This window comes from Neopelma chrysocephalum, unplaced genomic scaffold, assembly GCF_003984885.1.
Source record: "Neopelma chrysocephalum unplaced genomic scaffold, ASM398488v2 Primary Assembly neopelma1_97116, whole genome shotgun sequence".
Taxonomy (NCBI): Eukaryota; Metazoa; Chordata; class Aves; order Passeriformes; family Pipridae; genus Neopelma; species Neopelma chrysocephalum.
In genome coordinates this window covers 685,040-703,440 of record NW_020925758.1, presented here as the reverse complement: position 1 = coordinate 703,440, position 18,401 = coordinate 685,040, and positions in this window count along the sequence as shown.

Here is an 18,401-nt window from a genome sequence, read left to right as displayed (position 1 = left end):
AACTTGGGAGCAGTGGGTTGGAGACATTTCTGTGGTACGTTACATGTAGATGATAGTCTTCACTGACAATAACATGGTACTTTTTGTCTAAATTGCTGCCTTGTATTTATCTGACTGCATTATTATTATTGTTATTATTATTATTACTACTGTTTTAATGGCTGAAAGCTAAGAAGAACTGGGGCTTGTCAGAAAACTGAGCAATTGATGAAAAAGCAATTGATGACAGCAGCTCAATTCTAATAATTTCCTGTCTTACTTTGCTGGTACTGGGGTGTACTTTAGCAAAATGACTGAAATAAGTGATGCATTTTCAGTCAGCTTTATCCCTGACTCTTGTGCATCTGAGAAAGACCCAGCAGTGGGTTTGGCAGATAAAGTGAAAAGCAAGTCAGGAACTACCATTATGAAATGCAAAAAGTCAATTTGAATGTCAACAGCAAAGGCAGGGGATGCAAGCTTTAAAGAGCACGAGTTTGAGAAAATGAGGGCACCACATTGTGTATCCCTGACTAACTGCTCATGTTCCAAGCTGTAGAAGAATGCCACATTTAGATGGTTTCTCATTTCACATTGATTTTTGTTATTTTAGACCACAGGACTCTCCAAACTTCTTGCAGATACTACATCAGTCACAAGGAAAGACTGCCCGAAACCATGAAATCTGTGAGCATCCAAATTTAATTGCATAAGTTTTTACATTTAGAGCGGGAGAATACAACACTTTGTCACTATCTGGGGAAAAAGTCCAGCTGCAATATAGTATAATATAATACAATACCCTTCTAAAACTTGTTTTAAGAGGAAATTATTGTACAAAAAGGAAAGGAGGATTGTTATCTTTTTAAGGCTGTAAAAGCAGTGAGTGGAGAGATGAAGTAGCTTGCCTAGATCATAAGAGCCATGGGACACTGATCCCACTGGGCTTCACTGTTTTTGATAAATTACCAGAAAGAAAAGAAAAACATAATAACAAGAAGTGGCACTAAAGTGGATCAATACAATCAATGAAGTCTTCTGTCTTATTTAGCTCAACTAATATTGAGATACTGGAGAGGTGTAACATACACAGTGACCTACCTTAGGAGGAGGCAAACGCATACAGGTCATTGATTAAACACAGTGGTTTTTACCATTAGTGTTGAAACCAAGACCAAAGTGACCATTGTTATTCCTGACTGGGAGATAAAGCTCTGGCTACTGGGTTTCCAAACTGGTTGTCACATTGCCATAAGTAAGTAGTATATGTATGATTTTTGTCTGTTTACCTCTATGTCCCACAGGGACCCTTCTCTTGGGGTGCTGCCAATCAGTAACTTTCAAGCTCTAACTTCTTTCCTAACACCAGCCCTGTGTTTCCATCATTTCCTCTCACTGCCTGAGCAAAACAGGCACTGTTGAGGCATGATTCATCCACATTTGAGATGTCTGTTTTAGGATGGGGTGAATCATGCTTGTTTCTTTCCATTGACTATACAAAGGGAGACAAGGGTGACTAATCAAGACGTAGATGTCTGTAGTGCAGACATCTAACATTAAGTGAGATGAATGCCACTTTCAGAGCCAGCTCATGTCTGACAGAAATGGTGACAACCAGCTGGATCCACCAGAGCTTTGGCTCTGGCACAGCACTACGTGAAAGCATATTGCTTCCAAGGCTATTTCAAGATCAGATTGCCCCCTTCTCGTGGTGCTCAGATCCCAAGCTAATTAACATGGAGGACACAAGCTGGCCCCATGCAGAACCAGGATATCTTTGCATGTTTCTCCTTAATTAAAGTAGTTCTGGTGAGTTTGGTACAGAGGCAAAGCACAGTGACTTACGTTTAACATCATATTTGTACTCAAGTGTAGCATTGACCTTGCTGTGCACAAGCTGGTTCCATGCAGAGCTTCTTGTGGATGTCTTCTTCCCATGTTTTAAAGCAGCAGTGATGCTCTATACATCTTCACAGCAAAATGTCTGTCTGGTCACACTTGCTTTGTGAATCTGCAGGAAACTGGTGGAACTGGGTTTTGTGGCAACCACCTGGGATCTAGAGGCATTAACATTTGTAATGCTTGTTTTCTTTGTTGTTTACATTATGACAGACCTTATTATTTGAAGTACTTGTCTGAATAGATTCAATGGTCCATTTTTATAACCACCTCATTGCATACAAAGTAATACCATGGGTAATTCAGCTAGTCACAAGCAGCATATTACCTTCTACATAGAACCCAAGAAAACTTAAAGTAGACCCTTTGAATTTGGAATGAAATTGCTGAGATTGTGTCATGACTGAGCAATAGTCACTTCTAGTCCCTTCTTAGAGTCCACAGACTTGCTTAGCTGAACTAAGGACTTAAAAACATGATGGAAATGATCACAGTCCAGTTTTCTGAATTGTGTAGTTACTGTGAAAATGATTTTTCCATCTTACCTGCACATAATTTAGTGACGAAAGTGGGCAGCTTGAGGTCTCAGAGATACCAGAGAGTCACTGAATTATCTAAAAGCAAATACTACCTCCATTTTCAGAGAAATTTATCCAGCTCCTAAAATTCTCTCTGCCATGACACCTCATCTCAGTCAAGATTTTGAGGGAACTGTAAAATCCACAGCTAAGATTTACAAGGAAAAAAACCCCGAAATGTTATAAACCAATTTGAATTTATAGGAAACACATATGCCCAACATGAGCCATAGTAATTGACCATTTTTACAAATTACTCTGGGGAGGCTGTTTTTCTCATAATTTTGAACAATGTTATTGCTCATAAAAATAACTTGCCCAAGACTCAACACTGAAGTTTGAATAGGTGTTAGGACTAAAATCTTCCCTTTGTACTTTTCTCTGAAAAACATTAATTGTGAATTGTACCATAAAAGTGTTAAGAAATGTAAAAAAAAAAATAGCATGAATAATGTTTCCTTTTGTCGACATTTTTGTATGAATCAGTTATTGAAAAGCTCAAATCTACATATTTTAATTTTCTTAGATATTTAACTACTAAACAATCTTGGAAAGGGTTGCTCATCCAAGCTGCAGCTTTTCTCCTCCATCTCTTATTTGTTAAGTTTATGAACAAAACAGGGGTCAAACTATGATTTCAATAAAAATATGTAAATAAGATACTTTATTCCTATAGAGAAGCTGTCTAAATGTTAAACATATTTTTCACCAAAGGCAACATTTGAAACGAAAATGTACACACAATAGATGTGTTGTTACATAGAGTAAAGGCTGAGCACAGGGGAAGATGAATGATTGTTTGCGTAGGATGAGGGGAAGAACTAAAAGATCAACAAGGAGAGCAGGATAGTAATCGATGGAAGCAATGACTAAGCCAGTTTTATTTCTAGCAATAGAGATAGAGGGAAAAACAAAGACACACTTAGGAGATATTAAACAGACATAAGTGGCAGGATTTGGAGCCTAAATGTGGAGTTCTTCCGTAAGAACAAACTGGCTTTTGAATTGTCATCCATCAGTGTGGTGTCTTCAAAAGGAAATGAAGCAAAAGCTGCTTCATATGCATCTTCCCACTAACAAAATTATAGATCATTAAAACTCAGGAAACAGATAGTCTGCTGACAGATCAGTTGTGAGGAGAGTTTCCAATAGCACTGACTATGGTCAAGGAAGGAATTAAAGCATGTGCTTAAGTTCATCCATCCATCAGAGAAGCAGAACTAAATAACCTCAGTGTGATAGTAACTTAGTAGCTCCAAAGTTTTAATGCATTTATTGTTGCCGTCGCACAGTGGACAGTGCTATCCATTATCCCTGATTTACAGGAGTATGCTTAAGCACACCTAGGGTAGGCTTCTAATTCCCACAGAGTTCCATTCTTTTGAGGATCTGGGGCTGTAGGTCTGGTCACTGCAGTGAAGCACAGTGCAGAGAGACCTGAGCCACTGCCAGCTCAGCCTGCTTGTGAGCAGGGCTCATTAGCGTGGGCACAGCAACATCCTGATGCTGTGAGGAGGCTGCCAGCCCTGAAACAGAGCTCCAGCATCCTGCAGCATTGTGGGGTTGTTTTTCTCATGGACAGACCAGATCAGAATAATTTGAGCTTGGAGAGCAGTGTGACCCATAGATTAGGTTTAAATATCTTTGCCATGGTCACCCATCATTTCTGCAGAATACAAGACTGAATCCAGCTTTATGGCTCCAGTACTATTATCCTAATGGATGGACTACTTGTCCCTGAGGAGCTGGTAATGCATTTAGCTTTATCTGCTTTATCTATATATTTGCTTAGAGATAAGCACTTTCTCAGGTGCTTCCTAGAACTGGGACTGAGACATAGAACACCCTGAGTTGGAAGAGACTCGTGTGGATCACCAGGTTGTTACTACAGATAAGGATTCTTGGGAAACTGAACAGAAATAATTGTTGAATTTCTAGACAAACCGCAATTTCAATGGCACAAAAAAAATATAAAAGAGGAAATCTTCCACATTTTCTCTTCTCTTTTCTTTAAAACTAGTGACTAACTGTAGACACGAACTCTAGAAAACCATTTCAGCTAACAACAACACATTAGACAGGAGTCAAACTTCACATTGCAGCCCTCAGTAATCAACAGCTGACTTGAGCATTAATGAACTAACTTTTCCATTAGGTAACAGCCAATGGATTACTGCACTCTTATATTGTCTCTGTGTTCCAATGTCCTAGTTTTCTCCAGCTGCTAATTTAAAATGCTTTTCACTGTTGCAAAGAGCGTAGTTAACTGCTAAAGAACAATTTTATTGCCCTAAAACAGTCATATATTTGCATTCATTACTATGAGTCTTAAAACCTATTACTGATATAAAAGAGGGGATAACAACATGAAGGGTTTGAAGGGCAGTAGATAATAGACTGGAAAGGGTTTTGAAATGCCTGAAGTATCAGACATAAAATAGCTATGATAAACAAGTTCATTATTTGTTAGTGATGGTTATGCTGGAAGGAACATTTTTTATATTATTTTTCTTCTTTTTAAAGTTTTATGGAGAATGTATTTCAGTCCTAAGATGGGCATAAATTAAACATGTTTTACCCGGCTGTTCTGTTAAGAAATAGCAAGAACTAATGAGCTGTATAGTTGTAAGCTGTTAAGGCAATGTGAAAGGACTCTATAGGGCAATCTGTGAAGTATAAAAGAGAGAAAAGTCCCCTTTCCACAGTCATTTACTCCCTCTCAGACATTTGGGTCGAGCTCAGCTCTATACCACCTTGAGCTATATGTGATCAGCAGAGACAATCCTGTCTTGTGTGTTTGCCAGCCATAAAGGAAAAACACAACTGTGATATGAAGGGACATTCCTTAAATAAAAAGTAAACTTCCAAATCCTTTAGTCTGACAGCTTTTAGATCAGTTTTCAGGGCCTGATTTTTCAAGTCCTGACCAGCTATTACTCTTGGTGGCTTTTTGAAGATAGAGGTGAGCTGTCCAGCTTCTCCAGAAATGAAGCCAGTGAGAGTATCTGGCCTTTTGAGAAGCCTTTATTTAAGGGCTATAATTCCTTTGGAGCACCTTGGAATATATTGGTGGGTTTGAGATCATGTTTGATAGTCAGGCACAGATTCCTCTTTCCTGTATGGAAATTTTCTTCCTCAAATATTGGTTGATTTCATTTTATATATATATATATATTTTTTATTTGTATTTTTTTTTAGTAACCTCTCGTGAAAGCTTGGGATTTCCACACAAACTATTTTAAACATAAGAGACAATACAAAGAGCAGTTTGCAGATGCTTACAGTGCAGAATAGACATCTTTGTTGCTTTCTTTACTGATCTCAGTGTGAAAGGTTGAATTGTGCTTATTTTATCCTCTCTAGCAGTTGAGATTGAACAGTTGTTTAAGCTATTTCCTTAAACTATTGCGCAGTATTACTTCTCAAATGGTTGGAGATTCAAAATCAATAACTCATCCAATCCTTACATATTCCCATGTTTTGAAACTGTAAATACTCAATAAAGCTTAACTTTTCAGCTCACTCTGGGAAGAATTCGAAAATACAAGTTTCCCAGAGCACCTTTTTTTTTGAAGGATGCTCTGTAGAGATGGACAGAGGACTTTTGAATGACTCATCTTGAAAGTTAGACACCAAGAATTTTACCATTAAAAATCTAAATGGAAAGGGAATTATCAAGGGATTGCAAGGATGTACTCCACTTCTATTCCCATCCTGGAATATGAAGAACAAACTCACACATTTCTCTGTGTGTTTGTGCGTGTGTTTCAAAAACTGCCAAAGTTTACACAATACAATAGAATTCAGTCTAATACAATAGAATTCAGACTGCCTATAATTTTTAGGTAGGAACCACTGATGAATTTTCTCTTCATCATTATCTTCATCATCATTGTCATTATCATCATTCATATTAATGTTGCTGCAGTTGCCATTGCTGTTGAAGTATCCTCATCCCAAAACAAAGTTCTATCAGCACAAAAACTTTATTAAGAAAGGATAAATAAATGCTTAGTGGGTGCTTGACCCAAATTTTAGACTCCCTCTTTAGATGATGAAGAGAAATTCATCTGATCTGTTTTATAAATAAGCTTTAGATGAATCTGTCCCTAATAAGTTTGGAGACAGTAGTCTCCACTATAGATGTTTCTGCTGGATATCACCCATCAGCTTTAGGTGATGGTCTGTTTCCAAAGTACATTCAGGCATCTTTTTTTTTTAAATCCCCCACACAACACACCCAAGAAATTCTTTATAATGTTATCAGAATGCAAAACCCCCTTCTGCTGTGTTTTTGATTTCATAAATTGTATCACATACATTATTAGGCTGTCACAGAACAGCCCTGTGAATTTGTAGTTCTATGACCAGCAAGGAGAAGAAGAAGTTATGAAGGGCCTTCCTTTTCCTTTAAAAAAATAGCCATGCAGTGAAGGTGATTGCAAATTGTGGTGAAAGAAGAAGATAGATAGGAAGACAAATAAAAAAAAAGAAGAAGAGAAAGAAAAAGGAATAAGAGAAAGGGAAAAAAAAGGAAGGGAAAGATGATGAGAAAGAAGAGAAAGAAAGAAAGAGAAAGAAGAGAAAGAGGAAGAGAAAGAGAAAGGGAAAGAGAAAGAGAAAAGGAAAATAATAAAAGTAAAAGAGGAAAAAGAAATTACAATGTTGAATTTCCTGGGTAGTTTTTATTCAGCTGAGCTAGAGCCTCTGCACCCACTAATCTGCACTATATTTTGGAGGCCTGGGGGAGTGCTTTGGCTTTTTACAGATGTCAAGACTGTTTTTAAAAATCATTGACAGGACAAAAGAAAGATAATTAGATACAGGTAGAGTAGGAAAAAAAAAAACAATCCAAAGCTTCCATAAAGGTTAGTAAGAGTTTGTGCTGCTGTAATGTTGCAGTTGCTAGTGCAGGTCTATTTTATTCAGACCTAAAACTGATTTATTTTCATTTTTTTTAAACTGAAAATTAGTTTTGTTATTACATAAGGGGAAAGAAACAGCAACTGTAAATTAAATACCGCAGTTTCGACAGGAGCAGAGATGACCCCAAGTAAGTCTTCAGCTGATCTGTTTGTGTTAATCAACATCCCTGTAGTAATGATCAAGTTCAAATCATTATCTAACGCCTTTAAAAGGACAAAATATAAGATCCAAACATTCCTAAGAAATCAAATCAGTCTCTCTAGAGAGGGTACCAGGGGCTAAAACGTGTGGGATGTGGTCGTGCTGTATAACGTGGCAGGACTGAGGCTAACACAGTCATAGATGGATCACCCAGTCTGCAAACGGTGATTCCTCATAAATCATTATGAAAAATAGACTGACTGTGCCAGTTCATAAATTCAAGGCAAGTGTCTATTTCCATAAGGCCTGAGCAGACAGGCAGTGTTTGGGATGCAAACATGCCACCACCACATGCAGTAGTTAATGTGTTAGCATTTTAACAAATTGAGCCACTTCACTGGCCTATTTATCAGTTCAAGCTATTTAGAAATGTTGCTACCATATGTTGTCCATTGAAATGAATGCTAAACACTGCATTTATAAATGGTAATTTATGACTCATAAACGTCTCAGCTATTAGAGTCATTCTGCCACTGTGAATGGAATTGATAGCAGTTTCTGCACTTCATGTTTTGTTTTTTTTCACTCTCCTCATTTCAGGGATATTGTTGATATTAAAGCTTTAGTGCCTCATAGAGGATGTTATTTAAAAGACTGTGTGTTTCAGAGAGAGGTTATTTTTGTGTGCTATCCACCCTGTAAATTGATTTTAGCTTCCGAGTAAACTTTTAGGACTAAATATTTTAAAAGGCCCTCTAGAGTATGCAAAGTGATCAGTTTTCAGTTATAATAAACCTGGTTTAAAAAACAAATAAGCCCTGTTTCACCCTCCCTGCAAAGCCTTTTCCCAGTCTATATTTGCCTCTGCACAGATTAGATGATCCTGAAGCTACATCCTCTTAAAACCCTCCCATGACAAAAAGCAAATGCTCAAGCAGATTTGCTGTTACTTGGCTTTGGAATTAATTTTTGGTTGAAATTCTTGACTAGATATTTTAAATATGCTTTATTAAAATGTTGCCTATGTGCTTTCCTGTGAGTGCTGTTTCCTAATGATAACGAGCCTCGTAGAAGGTCTTGTTGAAAACCGAATTTATCAGAAAGGGTCATTTTTACCTAGTAGGTTGACTGCAAGTTCCAAGGCACTTTTAAGGCTATATTTTCAGAGAGCCTTTGGAGTGCCACTCCAAAGTGGAAATAATCTGTAATTTTTACATCCAGAAGTTTGGTGAACATAGCTTTCCATCATGGAGAACACCTTGACAGGTTGTTTCATTCTGTTTATCTCAGACAGATCTTCACATAGCACGAATGTCTCTCAAGAAGGGAGCAAAGAAGAAGCCTTATGAGTTAATTTAGACCAAATACTTGATTTTTAAGTAGTTTTAATTAGGTAGATGGGATTTCAACTTTAGAAAACACTTTCATGCTTCTAATGCTTCTGTACAAATATCTAAAGGCATCCAAAGTTAAGAAGGTCCAGCAGGACTCAAATGTGTCAGCTCAATGTATCTCAAACTGTGTCAGCTGTCTACAAATATAAATCTCATACATGTGAACACAGATACACAGCTCACTACTCTTTTTGAAAGTTTCCCCAAAATATAGAGATGACTTCTGTAAAGTTGCCTGTGTTAATTAGGCTGAGGAAGTATCACTGTGATTGCATTACCAGTCAGATCTGATACATCCCTGACAAAGGCATGGCACACTGCACTGATACATGTTATGTTAGTTATGTTTTAGTGATCAAAGATAGATTTTGTAAGAACACAGTCCATAATTAGTGTGGAATTGTACCTCCAAATAAGCAATAACAGTTCAAAGCATCCAACCAACATCTTGGTGTAGGAACATTATTTATATCTTGATATTAAAAGTGTTTTGGTGTTATCATCTATTTAAAAACTTTTAAAGAATATTCGTATAAATCTGCTTTTCTTATTTAGTTGGTTATTAGGCACATTGGGTTACAATGGATGACAGTAGATTTGACCTTTTTGGTCCTTCCTGAATACAGCCAATGTGACTACAGACAAGTCATTTGGCTCACATTATTTTATTCAGCTGTAGAATGGAGATATTTGTTCATTCTTCACAGAGGGGTTGTGAAGAAAAAAAATCTGTGTTTGAGCCTGACATACCCAAATGCCATGACTGTGATGCTCTAGGAAAAAAGATGGACAGAAAATCATTAAACCAAACATGCTCAGAATTTTAGGTCAGATATTCATCTCAGTGAGAACCTAGTCCTCATCTTAAGGAGTTTGATACTGTTGTCTCAAAAATACCTACCTCAGGATCTTGAAAGCTCTTTCCATTTATAGAATAATACCTTCAAGCAGCCTCTATTATTAATAAGAAATTAGAAAGATCAGATCTGCTCTTTAGGGTTGCAAGTGCAGAGGATGTTCAAAAACAGGCTTCATTAAAATCAGGATGTGTGAAACAGGTAACATGAAAAGCAGCTACTAAATGGACATGTTATCAGGGACAATAATACTGAGAAGTCATGTTACAACAGTTGCAAGGAAATGTCTTTGAAATATCTTCTACAAATATTAATTCAATCTAAAAGTTAGGCCTGTGCAAACCACTGAATATTTTATCAGGGGAATGCAAAGAAACAAAATTACTTGCTCAACACTCTGACTTTCAGGTCACAAAATCCAGAGCGGGAGGCAAGGCTGGAGTTGCCTCTTGCCCAACTTTAACAAGCATTTTGGGACTTTGTATGCTGAGCTTCTGGCTTGTGCTGTGGGTGTTATGGCTTTTACAGCTGACGTGGAGTCCTGTGTGGTCAGCAGATGAGTGAGAGTGTTGAAGGAAATGGAATTGGTATAATGCAGTTTTATTTCCTCTTTATTAAGTGTTGTTAATTGTGCTGTGAAAATGCCAGTTTGGGATTGTTTCTTCCGTTTTTCAGGAAACCTTTGTCTCCCCTCTCCCTGCACGAAAGTAAATAGCTTTTTTGAATTCCAACAAAAATAAGAAAAAAAAATGTTGTGATTCCCAGTGAAACGGTTCCTTTAGAGTCTATGTTTTATTTATTTTTTATTCAAAACAGCATCTGTTTGTTTGTTTGTTTTAATGCTCATGAAATGCCAAAACAATTCATCTATTTATTTTGCAAAGGCTAAATTAAATTCAGACTTGAGAGCTTGACTTTCAGAAGTGCAGGTCACTTACTGCTCTGGCTAAAGTTAAAATCACGGACATGAACTCAACACCTCTAACTCATGAAAATGTTACTTAGAAATGTTTGACTTTGCTTTAATAAGTCCATTAAAATATTTGCATCCAGGGATTGAAAGAAAAAAAGGCACATTTTAGAGAACCAGTTAGAAGTCTGGTCTGTTATGTATTGCTAAATTTGAACATTAATCCTTTAGAGCAAGTGTCATTTTCATTCAAAATCAATAAAAATTAAAACCAACAGATGGCAGATGTTAAAGAATATTTTCTGGCAAAGAAATTGGTTTTTGGGTGAATGGCAAATTTGGAGACCTTATTTATTTTACTTCTGACTTAGACCTGCTCTTAGAGAACTTCTGCTGCAACTACCTTTGCTGTGGTCCTTTCCAATCCAAACTACTCGTGTGTGAGGACAAAAGATCACTCTTGTACTATTAAAACAGGGTAAAATACTGTAGCATAGTAATTCCAAACCAATTTAAGATTTTTTTATGCTCAGTATTTAATGTTCTTTCTTCCATTGATAAAGTCATGTAAAAAAAAATACAGAGAGCAAATTAGATATTAGATTTTCAAAGTGAAGTTGTTTCATTCTGAGCAAAGTGACAAGGGGTTGAAAGCACACAGTTTCAGTATGCTACCCTGACTTCTGAAGTCAAATAAAGTCAATGGGGAGAAATGCGTATTTGAAAAGAATGATTAATTTGATCTATTTTGGGTGTTCTGAGATGATGAGGTGAACTGCTCTCTAGCCTGACTGTTCCCAAACTGACAGCAAAGGGAGCCTAAGATGACTAACACAGGCATATGATCTGGATTTTAATTTTTTTTGTTTGTTTGTTTTATAAATTAAATCCCAGAAAGAAAAGGAATGTTTTATATTTTTGATGTATCTTAAAATAGCCATAAGTAATAGAAGTACCTAGGGGAGGATTGAAAAAAAGAGACTTCCTTTAGCATTATAAAAATCCGTGAAAGCTGAATCACTGAATCACAAAAAGGTTTGGGTTGGAAGGGACCTCAAAGATCATCTCATTTCAACCTCTCTGCCATGGGCAGGGACACCTTCCACTATCCCAGGTTGCTCCAAGCCCCATCCAACCTGGCCTTGAGCACTTGCAGGGATGGGGCAGCCACAGCTTCTCTGGACAACCTGTACCAGTGCCTTACCACCCTCACAGCAAAAACCTTCCCTTAAAAATTATTAAATAAGCAAATAAATAAATAATTTTTATTAATAATAATAAAATTAATAATTATTAAAAGATTATTGAAATAATTATTAAATTTTATTATTAATAATAATAATGAAAATGAAGTGGAAGACAAAATGACATGACTAGAATACAAGTATCAATGAGTTTTCCATAAAATAGTGCTCCTCAATAATTATTTAACTATTTTATAGACAGGTATAAGCTTCAGGGCATCTGTTATAGATGTGCCATCCACTAAACTGTCTATGGAAATAATACAGTCAGATCAGAAAAGAGCCTGCTCAAACCTGTACTGTAACAGTCTCCAGAATTCTATTGCCAACTCCACAGGGAACCCCTGTGTTGCTGACAAATTTTAGAGCATACACAGAGGCTTCTAAATATGGATTTATATGTTTAATTTTAGGGATATTTTTGTTTTCATTCTGTGTTTTGAATCCCAGCAGTATGATGATATATTATTGACTTTGTTTCCACAACCAGCAGAATGAATTCTTTTTTTATCATTTATGTAAAGAATTGATTACAGAGCGATCTGTAAATATTTTCTGTTATTAATGTTAATTTCCCAATATGATTATTTGCTCTAGTAGTTTTATTAAATGGAAGGAAACCATGGCAGCCAGAAAATGAAAGAGAACACATTGTTATATTTTTTCAAGAAAATATTTCTCACTGTTGTCTGATATTAAAATAACTGAAATTACCAATTTTCAAAAGCTGCAGCTGCGTTTCAAGGTGGCACCAAATCTCAAAATCACGAAGGCAAAGATCCCTCCCAGATCAGCCAATTTGTCTCTGAGGCAAATATTGGCCTTCCAGAAGCTTACTGTATTGTCTTTGAAGCCCTCTTGTCTGTCATATGAGTAATCACTTCAGTACATCTTGCCATTGTTACCAGCAATTACTGGAAACCAGGAACTTAGGGATGGGCTACAACAACAGTAAAGCTCCTATTGAGACTTTTCTCAGTGTGCCAAACTCTGTAAGAAAGTTAGAAACTTCAGTGCCTGGAATTCTTGAGCTAGTTACTTGTGTTTAATAGCCAAATATTTTTTGCAATACTTTGTGAAACCCAGTTTCTTGAGCTGATATCAACTTGTACTTCACAGACCTTTTGTGTTAGTTCCTCTCAACTGGCACTTTTTAGGCTGAAGATTCTGATATATCTTCACTCTCATATATAGTCACTCCACACGTGAAACCCATTCTCCACCGTCCACCTGCCTGACCACTATTCTCTGACCATCCTTGATCAAGACACTGAAAACCGTGAGATTTTGGGGTACAGACCCCATACTGTTAATCCAGCACAACAGTTCCCAGGGGTCTTGCAAGTCAAGTCAAGATGTGCCAGTCTATTCCTGACAGCTGACAGAATTTCACTGCAGAGGTTTTCAGTTTAGGGATTGCTGTTATACTCACTGGAAAACCATCTCCCAGACAAATGTGACCCTGAATTAGAACTGTCTCCCCAAAACTTCAATAATTTTGTTTGTTGCTTCAATAAGAAAAGCTGAGAAAGAAAAAGGAAACAAACCTTGCAATGTAAAATTGAAATTACCTTGTTAGTTATAGCTTAGTCTCTCCATCACTGGGAGAATGAGAGACTGATTTTTTTCTTTCCATGCATAATTTGTGTGTTTTTTCTTGGGGTTTGAGGCCATATCAGACAAACATAATGGTTTCCTCAAGTCTTTCGTTTCTTTCTTGCTCGACTAAAGAAAAATGACTATGTCTAATCCACAATAGAGCATCTCTATTTGTAGTCTTGTTAAGGTAGTTCAATTTGACTTCCAAGTACAACAAGAACCAGTAACAGGTCTATCATGGTATAGATGCACTGACACTATTGTCCTGTACACTGGCAGATGATTAGATAACACACCAATATATGTAGAGATAAAAGGATAATTAATTTGGGCCATGAAAGTACAACAAGGGAGGAGGTCCCAAAAGCCAATATTAAAAGCTGGAATTTAGACATAAAATAGAGAGATTTCATAGAATCATAGAATCAGCCAGGTTGGAAGGGACCTCTGAGATCATCAAGTCCAATCCTTGGTCTACTACCGCCATGGTTCCCAGACCATGGCACTGATGCCACATCCAGTCTCATCTTAAAAACCCCCAAGGACGTAGAATCCACCACTTCCCTGGGCAGCCCATTCCAGTGCCTGATTATCCTCTTTGTAAAGAATTTCTTCCTAATATCCAACCTAAACATCCTCTCGCAGAGCTTAAGATCATGCCCTCTTTTATTACTGATGGCTGCCTAGGAGAAGAGACCAACCCCCCCCTGGCTACACCCTCCTTTGAGGGAGTTGTAGAGAGTGATGAGGTCTCCCCTGAGCCTCCTCTTCTCCAGGCTGAACCACCCCAGCTCCCTCAGCCTCTCCTCATAGGACTTGTGCTCAAGTCCCTTCACCAGCCTTGTTGCTCTTCTCTGGACCTGCCCCAGCACCTCAATATCCTTCCTGAACTGAGGGGTCCAGAACTGGACACAGAACTCCAGGGGTGGCCTCACCAGCACGGAGCACAGGGCAAGAATCACTTCCCTGGACCCATTGGCCACACTGTTCCTGATACAGGCCAGGATGCCATTGGCCTCCTTGGCCGCCTGGGCACACTGCTGGCTCATGTTCAGCTTCCTGTCAATCCAAACTCCCAGGTCCCTTTCTGCCTGGCTGCTCTCCAGACACTCTGTCCTCAGCCTGTAGCGCTGCCAGGGGTTGTTGTGGCCAACATGCAGGACCCGGCACTTGACCTTGTTGAACCTCATCTTGTTGGAATCAGCCCAACTCTCCAGCCTGTCCAGGTGCCTCTGCAGAGCCCTCCTGCCTTCCAGCTGATCAACACTCCCCTCCAACCCAGTGTCATGTGCAAATTTGCTGATGGTGGACTCAATCCCCTCATCTGAATCATCAATAAAGATATTAAACAGAACTGGGCCCAACACTGATCCCTGGGGGACACCACTAGTGACCAGATCCCAACTGGATGCAACTCCATTTATCACCACTCTGGGACCAGCCCTCCAGCCAGTTCCCAACCCAGCACAGAGTGCCCCTGTCCAAACCGTGGCTGCAGCTTTTCCAGGAGTGTGTTTTGGGAGATGGTGTCAAAGGCTTTGCTGAAGTCCAGGTAGACACATCCACAGCCTTCCCCGCATCCACCAGGCAGGTCACCTGATCATAAAAGGAGATCAGGTTGGTCAGACAGGACCTGCCCTTCCTGTACCCGTACTGGCTGGCTCTGATCCCTTGTCCATCCTGCAGGTGCTGTGTGATTGCAGTGAGGATGATCTGCTCCATAACCTTGCAAGGCACTGAGGGCAGGCTGACGGGCCTGGAGTTTCCTGGGTCCTCCTTCTGGCCCTTTTTGTGGATTGGTGTGACATTCACCGACTTCCAATCATCTGGGACCTCCCTGATGAGCCAGGACTGTTGGTAGATGATGGAGTGGCTTGGTGAGCTCTTCCACCAGCTCCCTTATCACCCTTGGGTGGATCCCATCTGGTCCCACAGACTTGTGGGGATCCAAGTGGCTCAGCAGGTGACTGTTTCCTCCTGGGTTACAGGGAGGTTATTCAGATTCTTATCTCTTTCTGCAAGCTCCAGAAGCTAGCTATCCTCAGGACAACCTGTCTTACTGTTGAAAACTGAGGCAAAGGAGGTGTTAAATACCTCAGCCTTTTCCTCATCTTTGATAACTATATTCCTGCCCATGTCCAATAAAGAGTGGAGATTTTCCTTGCCCCTCCTTTTGCTATTGACGGATCTGTAGAAGGACATTTTGTTATCCTTCACAGAAGTGGTGAGGTTAAGTTTAAGTCGTGCCTTCATCTCTCTAATTTTCTTTCTACATGACCTAACTATATTCCTATACTCTTCCTGAGTAGCCAGCCCTTTTTTCCATAATCATTAGGCTCTCTTTTTTGCCCTAACTTCCATTTACATGTAAGTGAGAAACTTTCTTCATGGCCCTTTGGCTTTCTTTATAATTGCAAAGTCCATAAAATCTTATAGGACCCAGATCATGGATTCAGAGATGATAGAAGGGACTTCTGGAAGTCTTTAGTTCAAACAGCTTCTCAAAGCACAACCAATTAGACGAGGTTGCTCAGAGCATTGTTCAGTCAAGCTTTGAGTATCCCCAACAAAGGAGATTTCACAATCTATTCTCTGGACAATCTGTTAAGGCTGCTTGACCAACCTCATCACCATCTAGATTTTTTTCCAAATATGGAACCAAAATTTCCCACACCAAACTTGCATCACTCCTACTCAGTGCACCTTCAAGAAGTCTAACTGCACCTTCACTACTCTCTTCCATCATGTAGCTGCAGACAGCAGTAAGATCCAGCTTAGTCTACTCTGAAAGTGAAACAAATTTCGACCTCCTCTTTCATATCCCAACTTCTGTCCCCCTCATCATCTCCTGCTCATACAGCCCAGGATGATGGTGCCCACCTTTCTCCTGTGACTCCTGTCCAAACTCTTGACCATCAGAATTCGCAGCTATTTTTCTGCAAAGCTGCTTTCTATTCACTCAGACCCCAGTCCTGACAACCAAATAGATTGAGACAAATTGCTCCTATAAGCAGTTATTTTTCTCCATAAACTGTAGAGGCAATCTAGAGTGATTAACTCAAGTGTAGTTATTGACACTGAAAATGCCTAAACTTAGGTAAGAGGCATGTATCCACAGACTCTTCAAAATTCCTACACTTGATTGATGAAAAGTATGATTCCCTGCAAGAGATGTTAATATTGTTAGGTTAGAATTATGGAGAGATATCGTAGAGGGACGTCAAGGAGCAAGAAAACATAAAAACATAAGGAAAGATTGCTCTTCTCCTTGGGCTCTTGCTTAAATTTATCTATGAACATTAAATTACTTCCTAGGAACTTAACACAGAAGTAAGATTCCAAGAAGAATAGATTATCTTGCCTGCTGTTCGACCATTTCATGCTAGGATTGTAAATAAAACAAATTACACTTAGAACACACATAGATTCCTTACCACTGATTTTTTTTTCTTATTACTCTTTGGAAACAAATACACTTACTTGACACTGACATCCAAATAAACAGTGAAATAGGGAGATATAGTGAAACAATATCTTAATTTTCTTTTAACTTGAGTTTCCTCTCCCCATTTTCCTGCAGCTTTCTTTTTTCCCAGTTCCTGGCTCCAAACCAAATAGGAGTGCACTGAGGAAAGACAGCCCACTTCCTATTGAAAGCAGCTGGTTTAAGAACAGTCAGACAATTTGCTATCATAAACATCCACCCAACACTTCTATGAAGTTTATTTTCTTTCATTCAAAACCACTCTATAATTTCACAGTGGTGTAGTGATAATGGCAGAACAATAACCCTTTTAAATATTCAGCAGGTTCCTACCTAGTGAAAAACATCTTAAACATCAGTTAAAGCACTAGGTGTATATTTTCAGTGAAAGATTTTTCCTCCATCTGTTCAGATGGTGCATTTTCCAACTAAACTATCACCAATCTTGGTAGCTTAGAGCGAAAAAAAAAGATGTATTTAAAAAAAAACTTAAAAAAATCAGCATTACTTTGTGACTTACTGAACTGGGAAACAGATGATTCTGCTTAACACAGAAGAGCTATGTGGGATGTGTTAGCTTTGCAACACAGTGGTCACTTCAGTATGGAGTAAGGCACTTTTTCTTACTTCTTACTGTAGAATGAGAACAGAATTAATAGATCTCACACTCAGTCATGATGAAATTAAAGGCCACAGGAACTTTTGCACAGTGTTGTTGGAAAAGGATGGGTAATAGGGACAGGGTAGTGGAAACAAGGTCTTAGAGGAACTGTAGGTTGTTGTTTCCTCCAGCACTAGATCCAGTTCTAGGACTTATGGGCCGGTTCTTCAAGAACATTTCTGCACCAGAAAACACCCCAGCAGTATCCCAGAAACCCATCTGGAAGGCACTTGGTATTTACCAGACAGCTTTGCCATTAGTTCAGGGAACACAGTAGTACCTGAGAAAAACAAGGGACAACAGCACAAAGTCCCAGAACTACAAATATAACTAAACTCTAAACTGACCCAGTAGTTTAGCAGCAACAGGATTTCAGAAGTTGGGATCTCGCTCTCTAACAAGGGTGTTTGCAGCTTGGGATAGCTTTCATTTAGCTATCCAAAACTCTTTCTATAATCAGTGAAAAAACATAACTCTGGAGAATATTTTGTCCTGTTTAAGGACAGATGCAAAAGGTGAGTCAAACAATAAACAATAAAAAGGCTTGCTAGCATACTGACTCTCCTCAGCTGGATAAAAGGTGTCTGGCCCAGTAACCAGGTCTAGTCTGAGCTTCTGGAAAGTGTCCCTGCCCATGGCAGGGGGGGTGGAACTAGATGATCCTTAAGGTCCATACTATACCATACTATCATTCTCTGAATCTATGATGTAACTGACACGTGAATAACC